The sequence below is a fragment of the Molossus molossus genome, unplaced genomic scaffold (genome assembly GCF_014108415.1).
Source record: "Molossus molossus isolate mMolMol1 unplaced genomic scaffold, mMolMol1.p scaffold_m16_p_5, whole genome shotgun sequence".
NCBI classification, from domain to species: domain Eukaryota; kingdom Metazoa; phylum Chordata; class Mammalia; order Chiroptera; family Molossidae; genus Molossus; species Molossus molossus.
Window position 1 is genome coordinate 118,971,229 of NW_023425388.1, and position 15,103 is coordinate 118,986,331.

The window sequence follows — 15,103 nt, forward strand, 5'->3', positions numbered from 1 at the left end:
GTGGTCTGCGGCGCTCCCGGACGCGGGCGTCTCCTGGCCGTCATCGGCCCTTTTGCTGGGACGGACCCCCGAGGCGTGTGCTGTCCCCGAGCTGTCTTGGGGGCTGCAGAGTTCTCCCTGGTCCCTGAGGGGGCTGATGAGGAGCGAAGTTCCCCAAACGTGGCAAGGGGGTCGTGGCCAGAAGTCACCACCGAAGTCTGGACTGTCGTCCTGCTGGGTGCCTCCCAGCGCTGCCCGAGGGTGCAGAGGTGATGCGGCCCGGGAGCGGCTCCCTGGAGCGCCCGGCGGGTGCATGGGGCCAGGTGCTCTGAACCCCAGAAAGCTTTGTACGCTTTGTGCGAATGCTCAGCCTCACCTGGTCCAGGCGAGGGTGGTGCTCTGGGAACGGATCTCCAGTGGCTGATACACAACGAAAGGCACTGAGCTCAGGGAACTAGGAACGGAAGTCGCCGACGTGGCGTCTGCGCTGTGGACGCGGGCGTGGGGCACTGAGACCCCGCCCGCAGGGACAGAGGAGAGCCCCTGGGAGGTTTGGGTCGTCACCACTCCAGTCACCTTGGGCTGGGTCCCAGCAGGGTCACCCCCTGTCGCTCTGCTGCCTTTCCCGCTGAGCGTCGCCCCGAAGGGGAGACCAGGACCCCGTGCCCGACGCAGGCACCCCGACTGCATGCTCAGTGGAGGGTGTGGGAAGACTTCCAGGCTGTGCTCCGGTGCACCAGGCTTCTCTGACCTTCAGAAGTGGGGCCCTTTCTACAGATCGAAGGGGAGACCCTTCACCAGCAAAAAGACTGCGACTCGCTTTATTGCAGGGTCTGGGCCTGAACCCACAACTGGTCCACAGTGCGGGTGCTCCTGCCACAGAGTGAGGAGGGGACGCAGCCTGAGGGGTCTCTGAGGCAGGGCTTGGTCGGATCAGGGACTTGGGACTGTCTGGGGGTGGGGAGAGGGATGTTGGAGCAGAGAGACCCGTAGGGCAGAAGCAGGGGGCTGATGCTGCCTGGGGGGCTGGGCCCTCCCCACAGGCCTCGGGAGGGACAGGGCAGACACGCATGGTGGACGTGGCGGAAGAGGAGGGGTGGGGCCCAGGCTCTGGGGGGAGGGAGGGCCCTGTGTGAGGGTTTGGGGAGCTAGAGTTGACGGGGTCTGGTGCCTGACTGGGAGCGCGGGAGTCCGTGGTCGTGCTGGTCCCTGGTTCGGGTCCCTGGTCAGGCGACGGTCACCCCCGAAAGGCCTGAGCACCTGTTCATTCTCCATCCAGCCCCTCACAGGGTCTGTTTCATCTGCAGCCCAGTCTCGTGCCTGGGACCCAGTCACAGTGGTCACCTCGGCTGACACCTGGCGGTTACGGGGGGTGCTGACTGATTGGATTTGATCGGCTGGATCGCATCTTTCATGGCTGAAAACGTGTCCAAGTGTAGGACGTGAGGTGGACGCAGCCCTTCCTGAGGGTCCAGAGTCAAGACCCCGTGATCTCTGTCCTGTGTGGGACAGAAAATGGAAGCAGCAAAGACTCATAGACGCGCCCGGCCGGTGTGGCTCCGTGGTTGAGCGTCGACCCTGCACCAAGAGGTCGCCGTTCGATTCCCGCTCAGGACACAGGCCCAGGTTGTGGGATTGGGGGCGTGCAGGAGGCGGCCAATCCATGCTCTCTCGTAGCTGTTTCTCTCTCTCTCTTCCTCTTTCTCTAAAATCAATAAAGAAAAAAAAAAGAATTCGGCTCCCGCCCCGCCCGTGTTGCAGACAGAGCGAAGTGGGCATCCTAATGAGACCTGCCCACGGTTCCCACCTTCTGTGCCTCCTGCTGCCTTTCAGGCTTGGGGGGGGGGCCCTCAGAGCTCACGGCTCACACTGTACTGAGGGGGGCAGCAGACAGCGCAGGGAGAGCCGGGGACCTCCCCCACCACATCCAAGCAGAGAGAACATCTGCACAGAGCAGCCCAGCATGCGTGAGGGGAAATCCACGTGGACACTTCTGAAGACACGACGAGGACGGCGGACAGGACGAGAGGAACCTCAGCGTAAAGTCCCAGGACTGTGTCCCAACGGACGCTGTTCTTAGGAGCCGCGTGCCGAAATCTTTAGGAGTGAAGCATCACGATCCTGGTAACTTATTATTCATTCTTTTTGTTGCAATAAGAAAAAAAAAGTGTGCACATAAGTAGATAACTGAGTGTTCACTGCGTTAGGTTGAACAATGATATTGTGGTTTTATTGGTCAGAGATTGTCATAGGTCAGCATTCCCTGTGGCTCGACCTACAACTGTTTTTCAGTCACTCTCTCTATGAGCGTGTTTGTCACGTGATGTTAGAAGAAAAGGCTCCCAACTCGAGAAAAGAAACAGCTCAAGGACACGAGGAAATGTGCTCAGCGGCGTCGTGAGCAGTCCGCCGGGAAGGCTCCTGACAAGGAGATGAGACGCTCAGCGTGGGATGAAAGGGAGACCGAGACCTTCAGAAGAAAGGAGCCGCGTTGTTGAGGATTGAACACGTCAGTTAGAAATAGTGAGGAGGCGAAGATATGTTGCTGAAATGGAGAAAACCTCAAAAGGGAATTTTACCAGAGTGAACGCAGCTGAGAGAGAGAGAGAGAGAGAAAGAGAGAGAGAGAGAGCGCGCAGTTAGAGGAGAACCAGCTGGCGTAGAAGCAAACGTCAGTGATTCTTATACGTGGGCTGACTGTCCAGAAGCAGGGCAGCAGTCAGTCAACGGAAGATTTACTACAGGAGGAGTGAAGAGCCGATGGATGATGGATGATGTATGTATGGATGATGGATGGATGGATGATGGATGGATGGATGGATGATGGATGGATGATGGATGATGTATGTATGGATGATGGATGGATGGATGGATGGATGATGGATGGATGATGGATGATGGATGATGTATGTATGGATGATGGATGGATGGATGATGGGATGATGGGTGCCGGGATGATGGATGGATGATGGATGGATGTGGATTGGATGGCTGATGGAGGGCTTGGATGGATGATGGATGGATGATGAGGATGGATTAGATGGATGAGGAGGGATGATGGATGATTGATGGATGGATGGATGGATGGATGGATGATGGATGGATGATGGATGGATGGATGGATGGATGGATGGATGGATGGATGGATGGATGATAGATGGATGATGGATGGATGGATGGATGGATGATGGATGGATGATGGATGATGGATGGATGGATGGATGATGGATGGATTGATGGATGGATGATGGATGGATGGATGGATGATGATGGATGGATGGATGGATGATGGATGGATGATGGACGGATGGATGGACGAATGATGGATGATGGATGGATGATGGATGGATGATGGACGGATGGATGGATGGATGATGGATGGATGGATGGATGGATGGATGATAGACGGATGATGGATGGACGGATGGATGGATGATGGATGGATGGATGGATGGATGGATGGATGATGGATGGATGGATGGATGATAGACGGATGATGGATGGATGGATGGATGGATGATGGATGGATGGATGGATGGATGGATGGATGATGGATGGATGGATGGATGGATGATAGACGGATGATGGATGGATGGATGGATGATGGATGGATGATGGATGGATGATGGATGGATGATGGATGGATGGATGATGGATGGATGATGGATGATGATGGATGGATGGATGGATGATGGATGATGGATGGATGGATGGATGATGGATGGATGATGGATGGATGGATGGACGAATGAATGGATGATGGATGGATGATGGACAGATGGATGGATGATGGATGGATTGATGGATGGATGATGGACGGATGATGGACAGATGGATGGACGAATGGATGGATGATGGATGGATTGATGGATGGACGATGGATGGATGGATGGATGATGGACGGATGGATGGACAGATGATGGACAGATGGGTGGATGGATGGATGGATAGATGATGGATGGATGGATGGATGGATGGATGATGGATGGATGGATGGATGGATGATGGATGGATGGATGGATGGATGATAGACGGATGATGGATGGATGATGGAGGATGGATGGATGAATAGATGATGGATGGATGGATGATGGATGGATGGATGATGGACGGATGGATGGACGAATGGATGGATGATGGATGGATTGATGGATGGATGATGGATGGATGGATGGATGGATGATGGATGGATGGATGGATGGATGGATGGATGATAGACGGATGATGGATGGATGGATGGATGGATGATGGATGGATGATGGATGGATGGATGGATGGATGGATGAATGATGGATGGATTGATGGATGGATGATGGATGGATGGATGGATAGATGATGGATGGATGGATGGATGATGGATGGATGATGGACGGATGGATGGACGAATGGATGGATGATGGATGGATTGATGGATGGATGATGGATGGATGGATGGATGGATGATGGATGGATGGATGGATGGATGATAGACGGATGATGGATGGACGGATGGATGGATGATGGATGGATGGATGGATGATGGATGATGGATGGATGGATGGATGGATGATAGACGGATGATGGATGGACGGATGGATGGATGGATGGGTGGATGGATGATGGATGGATGGATGGATGGATGATAGACGGATGATGGATGGATGGATGGATGATGGATGGATGATGGATGGATGATGGATGGATGATGGATGGATGATGGATGGATGGATGATGGATGGATGATGGATGGATGATGGATGGATGGATGGATGATGGATGGATGGATGATGGATGGATGATGGATGGATGATGGATGGATGGATGGACGAATGAATGGATGATGGATGGATGATGGACAGATGGATGGATGATGGATGGATGATGGATGGATGATGGACGGATGATGGACAGATGGATGGACGAATGGATGGATGATGGATGGATGGATTGATGGATGATGGATGGATGGATGGATGGATGATGGATGGATGATGGATGGATGGAGAGGATGATGGGATGGAAGGCTGGATGATGATGGATGGATGGATGGATGGATGATGGATGGATGATGGATGGATGATGGATGAATGATGGATGGATGATGGACGGATGATGGATGGAATGATGGATGGATGATGGATGAATGATGGGTGGATAATGGATGGATGGATAATGGATGGATGATGGATGGATAAATGGATAGTGGGGTGGCTAGGAAGCCTCTCATGTATGAACACTGGTCATCTTTAAGCTGTGTGGTGGTAGTGCCATAGTCTTGGGGGATGGTGCAGGGGAATTTTATAATCAGTAGTGGGCAGAGTGGCTGAACTGGTCTGTAATCCCACCTGGAGGTGAACCTGTGGCCGAGAATGGTCCCTCGTGTTTCAGGGGGTCTGATTCCGAGCTGGAGGACAGGTGGTCTTACTGCTATGGTCTTGCTGTTCCGACGGGAGTGGGAAATGCACGCTGGGAACGGAGGCCAGTGAGCGTGAGGACACCTGAATAAGACGTGTGCCTTGGGGGGAACTGGGGGCTGCGCTGCAGGACAGGGGCCAGGGAACCGGCCCACTGAGCCCACCTCCCGCTGAACAGGCACCAAGCATGTTGCCAAGGGGTCTCCACGTCCGTGCGCCCAGGCGTCCTCGCGAGCTCCTGCAGGCCAGGCCTTGCCGTCCCGTTCTGGGGCCGGGAACACAGGCTCCGCACCAGCCACGTCTCACTGGCTCAGGGCCTGAGCCGCCTGTTCTCAGAGCCTCACTTCACTCGTCTGTGAACCGAGGATGAACGGTCCTGCCTCCCAGGGCTGGGACGGTCGTTCCGAAAGGGCTTTGCCAGCTGTCCAGCAGCTGCGGTCGTGAGTCAGGATCGGCCGCCACCTTCGTCTATTCTGGCTCCGACTTCCGGCGCAGGGGGGGTGGGCACCCCTGCTCCTGCCGTTGTGCTTCCTCTTGGCGCTGTGGGGCCGCTGCTGAGCGTTCGCTGGGTCACTGGGCCCCGAGGGCCCCGGAGCTGCGGCCGCTGCAGTGCTGTGGGACCTTTACGTGGCTTTGTGTCGTCCCTGACCTGCAGGGACTCGTCCCTGGGCCTGTTTCTGTGGAAAATGTCCAGCTCCTCTCTTTTGATGACCGGACGATACTCGCCCTGGGAGGGGTTCCACAGATGGGCAGGGGCTGGCACGTGGGCAGCACACAGGCTCCCTGAGCTGGTGTCAGGCTGTGTGTCCTGCCTTCCCTGGGTGTGGGGGGTGCCCGTGGGCCCCCGACCTGAGGCCGTGTCCCTGCCCCTCCCTGGGTGTGGGGGGGTGCCCATGGGCCCCCGACCTGGTGTCAGGCTGTGTCCCTGCCCCTCCCTGGGTGTGGGGGGCACTATTTTTGCCACTGCTGGGGTGAGGTTCCTCCTCCTTGGCAGTGGCCTTAGGTGCCTCATACTCACTGTGTCCACACCCTCCCGGGCAGGCCTGGTGTGTGGGCTTCACCATAGGGGTCTGCCATCTGTGGGCGCCCCTACGAGGCATTTACCTGGGCGTGTTGCCGGGACACTGAGGTGAGCTTACAGGGAGGTGTGATGAGGGGTGATCTGCAGCCGTATGAGTGAGGTCAGGGGACTGACAGGGCTGGTGCAGTCGGTGGGGACAAGCAACAGCAGGGAGCGGTCCCTGCCCTCAGCCTGAAGGGCGCACGTGTGCATGTGTGTGTGTGCGCACACGTGTGTCTAGTGTGCATGTGCGTACATGTGTTTATGTATGTGTGCATGTGTGTGTGCACACATGTGTGTATGTGTGCATGTGTGTGTCTGGTGTGTGTGTGTGTCTGGTGTGTGTGTGCGTGTGTGTCTGGTGTGTGTGTGTCTGGTGTGTCTAGAACCCGGTGAGCACTGCAGTGTTCAGAGGGGCCGCCCAGCAGGGCCTGTGAGCCCAGGAGGCCAGCAGGAAGGAGCGTAGAGACGCAGCCCCTCTCCTCTGTCCCGTCTCCCGCCTGCGGCCCCCACCAGCCAGCGCTCAGCTGAGAGCTCAGGGGAGCCCGGCTGCTGCGGCCTGTGGGAGCCAGCCCCCCACCCAGAGCTGGCGAGCGGGCATCATGCGGGCGTAGTTGGAGCCCACACTCAGGGTCCCGTGGAGAAGGCCTGGGGGTGCGTGAATGAAGGTGTCTCAGCGTCGCCCGCTCAGTGGTCGTCACCGTTACTACACGACCTTTCTTCCCCCACAGCGAGGAGTCAGCGCAGACATCTTTGTGGAAAATACACGTAACATAAAACTTACCACTTTAGCCACTTATTAATTTAGTTAGTTAGTTAATCTTCACCCGAGCACATTCTTCGGTTGGTTTTTAGAGAGCGTGGAAGGGGGAGAGACGGAGAGAACATCGAGGGAAGAGAGACACGTCTATTGGTTGCCTCCCACACGACCCAGACCGGGACTGGGGATCAAATCAGCAACCCAGGTACGTGCCCTTGACTGGTAATCGAACCCTCGACCCTTTGGTCTGAGGGCTGACGCTCTAACCACTGAGCCACACTGGCCAGGGCCATGGTAACCGTCTTTAAATGTCCAGTTCAGGGCAGCTCTGCCATCGTCACCACCGTCCGTCTGCTGAAACGTTTTCATCCCAGACGGAAATGCCCATTTCCCCGTCCTGCCGGCCCCTTGTCTCTCTGACTGACCGCTCCGGGGACCTCAGGTAACTGGTCCATAACTTTTCTTCGCGACCGGCTTGCTTCACTTACCTGTGTCCTCTGACTTCACCCACGCTTTGGCTCTTGAGGATCGGCCGTGGCGTTTTCCACGGCAGCCGCGCCAGCCACGCGCCAGGGTCCACTGTCTCCACATCCCCACCGGCACCTGCCACTTTCTGTCTTTGGTGGTGGCCGCGGATGGGCTGAGGTTCCAGCAGACTTGTCAGAGGGCGGACGCCTTGTGGCCTCGGGCACTCGGGTCACCGTCTCAACATCCTTCTCTGAACGGGCCCTGACCTTGAAGTCCGACAGAAGTGCTTTTGAGAAAGTTGCTGTTGGTGGCGACAAAGTAACCCCTTGTCATCACTGTTCCGACTGGGAGGGTCCCGGAGGGCAGGAGAAAGGAATAAGTCTTGCAGGCCCCGTTCAGCGAGAGCAAACAGTGCCGGCATTTGGGAGAATGTCTTCCCAGTCTGTCTTCTGCGCGTGGGGTTTTCCACTCCTGACACGTGGTAGACGGCTCCTGAACGGGAAGGTCTCCCACGAATTCCACAGGGCCGAGATTATCCCACGGTGCACAGAGGCCACATTTTCAAAAGCGATTCATTTGTGGAAGGACACGAGGGTTGTTTCCCTGTCTTGGCTGTTTGAATATTATTCCGCCGTGAAAGTGACGACGTGGATGAACCCGGAGGGGATCGTGCTGAGTGGAATAAGTCAGATGGAGAAACTCATATGTGAAATAAAGAGAAAAAAAACTGAGCCCTGGCCGGTGTGGCTCAGTGGTCGGACATCGTCCCCTGCACCGAGGGGTCGCCGTGTCCGTTCCCGGTCTGGGCACCTGCCCGGGTTTCGGGTTAGATCCCGTTTGGTGCCTGCAGGAGACAAACGATCGCTGTCTCTCTCTCCCCCTTCCTCTCTCTCTTGAGTCAATAAAAAAGCAAATCCTCGGGCGTGGACTCAGGTGCAGACAGCAGAGTGGTGGTTGCCCGAGGCTGGCGGGAGGGGGACTGGGGGCTGCCACAGGCCATCAACTCTGTTCTAAGGGGACTGAGCTCGGGGATCCGTGCGCAGCTCGGGGACGGGAGTGACCAGGACGGTGCCGCACCCTCGACGTGCTGGACGAGGTCCCCAGTTCTCACTACAGACAGCTGCCGGCAAAGGGCATCTGTGTGAGGTGACGTGATCACTCAGCTCGATTGTGGTGACTGTTTCTCTGTGTGTGTGTATCTATCAAATCATCACATCGCACACTTTAAATACATGTGATTTCATGTGTCAGTTACACTTCGATAAAGCCCGGGGGGGTATTCTGTAGGGTTGCTTTTGCCCTCAATACCAGTCACTTGTAGGTAAGGGTCTTGGGGTGGCCTTGCCTGTGAGCAGAGGGGACACCCCGTGGAGTCCGTGGGCAGCCAGCTGAGGGCAGAGGTGGGGGAGGGGTTCCCAGGGCAGCCGCTGGGACCCCAGGCGGCCACGACAGGAAGGAAGCCCGAGTGAGTGGCAGGTGACGGGCCGCCCAGAGCTGGGCTGACGGGAGGGGACGCCGGGGGGCACTTCTCGGTCGGGAGGGGCACGAGCAGCCAGCCTGGAAGGAGGTGGTGCGGACAGGCAGGGAGTGTCGGTGGCACCGGTCTGGGTCTGTGCCCCGAGTCACCTTGGACAAGCCCCTGAGCTGGGGGTGAGCAGGCCGACCTTCCAGGCTGCCGGAGAGTCTCGGACGCTGGCCATCGCGTCCTGCGTGCGGTACTGGCTCAGGGGCATCGCTCTGTCGGGAGGTCCGTGTGCCCCGGGCAGCCTCGGCGAAGGGTTAGGAGCTTGGCTTCAAGGTGCAGGTTGGACACATGTCCCCACAAGGACCACATCAATGTCCTCCACTCTCTCCAAAGGGGTCGGGTGCCCTCTTGCTCCCCACCGCTGTCCACGCCCACCCCGTCCCCTCAGGCTGGTCTCGTCTGCTCTGTGCCTCCTGCCCCACAACACCTGCCTTCCCGGTGCCCCCAGAACACGCCCTTGGACGCACGGACAACGGGGCTACTGCTTTGACGTCAGTGCGTCTTATTATCAAAGCAGAGAAGACCCCACAGAGGACACTAGGGCCTCCCAGCCTCTTGGAGAACAGCTGTCACTGCGGCGGCTCCCGGCTGGTGCTGTCCCCTCCGTGTGCCTTGTCCCCCTGGGGCAGCAGACCTGGGCTCCGCCCCTCACTCCAGCAGGTGTGGGCCGAGCTGCCAGGCACCTCGCGTCAGAACAGGCCACGGGCACAGGCTTGGCCGACTGGAGGGACTGACCTGGCCTGGGCCCGGCTCTGCCACCTGCTCTGCTCACTGGCTGTCAGCAGGCGGGCGTGTCCCCACGATGCTGAGCCTCAGAAATGGGGCCCCCAGTGTCCGCGGAACATCCCAGCGGTCCACACGCTCTGGGTGCTGAGCCCCGTGAAATACTAGGTGCCGGATCTGCGTCCTGCCTGTGCCCACCTCAGGGGGCATGTTCTTAGTCCGGTGCCCATGGGGGCCGCACGTATTGTCCAGGCCGGGTTCTGAGCCGAATCGCTGTTCAGATGTTTTGTGTCTACGAGATGCAGGGTGTATGCTTTTGGGGGGGTGGGGGGAAGCCTACGGCCGCCACACATTAACTTTTAATGTCCGGGTGACGACTCTCCTTGGGCCCCAGTGGGCCCCTGCAAGAGGCCTGCAGAGCGCTGCCCAGTCAGGGTGCCAGACCCCGCCCGTGCCTGGCCTCCCCCCAGAACCCCAGGCTCCCTCTGAGAAGGGCCCGATGCCCGCCGGGGGCAGCTGCCCATCCTCCAGCTGGAATGTGGAGCCCGAGGCCGGGGGTCCTGAGTCCAGTCTGCATCTTCTCCCTGAAGTCGGCACGAGTGAGGGGTGTCTCGCCAGCGCTGGCCTGGAGCCTGTGGGAAGCCAGCACCCCACCAGCGGGGCAGGGCTGGTCGGAGTGGCCCCTGTGTGCCCGGCTGGAAGGAGGGGCCCTGGGCAGGCAGAGTCCCGGCGGCCGGAGCCCTGGCCACCACCTGGCCCTCCGGGGAAACGGCTCCTTCGTGCCATTGGGAACCACCTCAGGGGCCGGCCAGGTGGGTTTTTAAAATCCCGTCTGTGTGCGGACGGCATTTCCTGTCCTGATGTAGAAAGAGGTGGTTACTTTGTACCCCCTGCATCTTCCTTCCAAGAAACCTGTTAGGATTTCTGCAGGGCTCCTGAGAGCGGACACACCGCTCGGCTCCGAGGGGAGGCTGTCTTTGAAGCTCTTTCCGCCCCGGCCTGGGGTCCGCAGACACCCAGGTCTGGGCCTCCAGGTCCCGGGCAGGCGGGCCTCAGGGCGGGCGTCTGGGTCCTGGGCTTGGGCTGCTGCCCTGTGTCACCCGCCTGGACCCCTCCTGTGACTACTGGCTCGGCCCTCGGGGCCCCCAGACCACCTGCTCCCCTGCCCGGGAGACAGTAGTCGGGGCCCCCAGGCTAGCTTCTCAGGCACCGACCCTCCAGCCCCCCCAGCCCCCCACCCCGGCAGGGGGGCTCTGAGCTGAGCGCAGGGCTGGAGGGTGGAGGACGTGGATGGGATGTCTCCTTCCCTCCTGGCCAGGACGTCGATGTCCACACAGAGAAGAGGGGGCGCCACAGAGGTTCGCCTGGTTCACCCCACTGCGTCCGGGGGTCCGGAATGCAGGGTCTTCCGATTGGGAAGGAAACTGGGGGCCAGGCTGCGCACAGGGCCCCCCGCCAGGCCAGCAGAAAGCAGACGCCGAGTGTAGCAGGCCCCACGAGGAGGCAGGACGGCTGGCTCATCCCCAGGACTGAGCTCCCAGACCGGAGGAGCTCAGGGCAGCCCGAGTCCCTCATCTTCCTCAGCCTGCAGGAGGGCGGAGCTCTGAGCCGGCACCGGCTGGACGAGTGGAGGTGCCCGGGGCCTGCCTGGGGGGGGGGGGCCGGCACCGGCTGTCACCCCTGTGTCTCGCTGACAGTGTTGCTGTTGTCTTGGGGTCTGCCCGGGACTGTGGGCTGGACCCCTCGCCAGGTGGCAGGGGCTCCTCACAGCATAATGTCTGGGTGTCAAGGGTGAGTGTCCTCCAGCAGAGACAGAGACAGAGGCAGAGACATCACCCCCACGGGCAGCGCAGAGCCGGTCTGTCACCACGGCGACGCCCATGTCGCCCTTCTGTGGTCACACCCGGCTCCCTCCTGCCCCTCCCCCGGCCCCATCATGCTGTCATTTCAAGAAAGCTGCGTAGACAGGATCGTACAGTGTGTGGCTTTTATTTATTTATATATGTATTTCCTTTATTTCAGAGAGAGAGGAAGGGAGAGGGAGAGAGATAGGAACATCGATGAGAGAGAACATGGACTGGCCGCCTCCTGCACGCCCCCCACTGGGGATCAGGCCCACAACCTGGCACATGTCCTGACCGGGAATCGAACCGGCGACCTCTTGGGGTCCACGTTCAGCCCCTGAGCCACGCCGGCCGGGCCAGTGTGTGGCTCCAGCCTGGCTGCCTCACCCTGGAGCACGGCCTTGGGGCCCTGCCAGCCGAGCTGGGGGCAGTTCCTTCCCCCTGCGCAGCCGTCCGGAGGGCAGGGGTCCGCCCTGTGCAGCCCTCGCTCGCCGAGGGCATCTGGGGGTGTCCAGTGTGCGGGATCGAGGCCACGCTGCTGTAAACATTGGCGTAGATGTTTTCATGTGAACTTAGGTTTTTATTTTCCTGGGATAAAGGCCCAGGACTGCAGTTGCCTGTGGGTCTGTGTGTGGACGTCACTCAGGGTCGTGACCTCCACCGGTCAGGGCAGCGGGGAAGGTGGCCCAGCTTCAAGGTGGAGAACAGAGACCCCAGCTCCTCCATCTCTGCCAAGTGCAGCCCAGCACAGGGCGTGGGCTCCTGGGTTCTGGAGGGCTCGCTCCGTTGGGGTCCCTGGTCTGTGGCAGCTTTGAGACAGTTACAGGGCTCGTGCAGAATCAGCCTGGAGCAGCGGGGTGGACTGCGGGTGGGCTGTTCTCACTCAGGGTCTTGGGAGAAAACAGCCAGAATGTTCGACGGGACACTGAACAAAGTTAGTAAAGGGGAAATCACACAGGTGTGGGCGGTGCCGGCCAAGGACAGGGGCCTGGCGGCCTGGGGAGCCCTGGTGACCCCCAGGCCGAGGGGCCCCTCACAGCTGGGCTGTGGTCACACCTGCGGCCAGCGGAGCCGGAGCTGGGAACGAACAGCCAACCCCCTGCCTGCCCTCTGCCCTGGGCTGGCCGTCCTGCCAACGTCCTGTGTGGGCGCCCGGCCCCCGCACCTCCGAATGTGGCTGTGTTTGGGAATCGGGCCCGGGAAGAGGGAATTAAGATAAAACGAGTGTGTTGGGTGAGCCCTGACCCAGTGTGACGGCACAGGAGGGTGACATGTGAGGACACGGGTGGGGGGGGCGCCGTCTGCAGCCAGGGGCGGAGACCTCAGAAGGAAAACCACCGAGGTACCTTGACCTCGGGCGCAGCCTCTGGACCCGTGAGTGTTCACGCTGCTGGCTGGTGCGCCTGTTACGGCGCCTGTGGCCCCTGGTGGAGCCGAGTGGTCAGGCTGGAGCACGGTGGGCAGGGAGGGGGTGGGGCTGCAGGGTCCTCGCACGGGGCCCAGGACGGGAGGCGGGGGCCTCGAGGGGCGGTGGGCTTCAAGCTCCGACCTGGGTGCCGCAGATTCCTGCCTGTGTCTCATTCGGACGGTCTGGACCCCTGCGCCCAGGCCAGCCGCCTGCCCAGACCTGGACTCCTCCCCTGACCCCTCTCACGGGCCCGCGCTCCTGACCACACTCCTCGCCGTCCCCTCCCCACAGTCACTCAGAGCGTCCACTTCTCCAGGCCTCTCAGACACTCCCAGGACCCGGCTTCCAGCTGCCACCTCCCCCTGCGGCCGCTCTGCGGCCTCCACCTCTGTTCATCTTCCCTGTGGGCAGTTTTCCCTCCAAAATGCGATTCAGGCGGGAAGACGTGTGTGGTCAGCCCCAGATGTCATCGAAGATCAGCCTTGATCTCTGCCCCCGGCAGGGCTGCAGTGGGCCTGGTGGGCCCTGACTCCACCCCTGCACCAGGGCAGCTGTCCTGGGGGACCCCAGCCACCCTCACCCGCGGGGGCCGCCACTGGACACACTCTGGCCCCAAACGACCTGAGACCTGACCGGTCTCCCCTTTCAGGTCAGGTGATCCTTGTCCTGTCGCCGCTTACGGTTCTGTGACGTGGGCCAGTGGCTTCCCGTCACGAGACCTCAGCCCTCTCATCTGGGAGGTGGGGTGGGGGCTCTCAAGGCCCTGGGGAGTCCCGGGGAATATGTGTAACGGGCCTGAAATGCTCCACGACCGGTATCTAATCAGTGTGCTGTTTCCTCCTGTGGTATCACCTCTGTGGAAAGCTGACGTGGCTCGTGGAGGCGAGTGGGCAAGGCCCCAGGCTGTGCCGTTGAGCCAGGGGTCAGGTACCCGCTGGCCCACGTGCCTGCTGTGTGCCCTCTGAGCTGCATTCCCTTTGTCCACGGGGCTGGGAGGATTCCGGAGGCCCTGACACGGCACATGTGTGCCCGGGAGATGGCTCGCCCTGGCCGCACCAGCAGTGTGCACATGGGCGGGGGAGCGAGGGGGGGGGGGCTGCAGGGAGGGTGTGCCGGCTGAACGCCCCCTGGACACACCGGTGCTGTTTGACTTGCCCCGGGGACCGTGCATTCCTTTTTCAGTTAAAACAAAGACCCCCCAGAAAGTGGAAAGATTGAATTAAATAAAGGGACTGCCTTCCCCCAGGGCCTGGAGCAGATCCGATGAGTCAGTACGTGTGAAGTGAACAGAACAGGCCTGGCGTGTGGTCAGTGCCTTGAATGTTGGCTGTTGTAATGATGACGATAATAAGTTATTATCTTATGACTCTCGTGGGGGGAGCGAACCTTTCTCTCCCCTCCAGGTCCTGCCGGCCGGTCTGATAACCAAATAGGCAGGAGACAGATGGGCAAGAGAAAATAGCCATGTGTACGTATGGATGGGACCCCTCACCCCGGAGAGAGGCGGAGACCCGTGTGCAGGGTCAGAGACAGAAAGGGGACACGGTGTGTGAGACACCCTGAGCGGGGGATGGGGCCACTCACCTGGGGGGCTTCACAGGGTCCTTGCAGGATGAGAGCGACCTCTAGTGAGTAGAAGTTCTCCCCGCCCTCCAGACAGGCCAGAGAAGGTCATCTCCTAACTATGAGCGAAGCCTGTAATTCCCATTATTCAAGGTGGGGGCAGAAGTTTCTCCTGAGCCTGTGGCTAAAGTTGCCTTTAGCTCAAAACAATCTGTGGACCCCAGAGACACATCTTGGGGCGTCTGGTTCTGTTCCCCGACACTGCCCATTCCCTTCCAAGCAGCTGTACAAAATCATGAGCGTCCGTCATGTAGCCGCAGGAGAGACACTGTCCCCTTTAGCACTGGGACGGGGTATCCGGGCGTCCAGAGGTGCCGAGA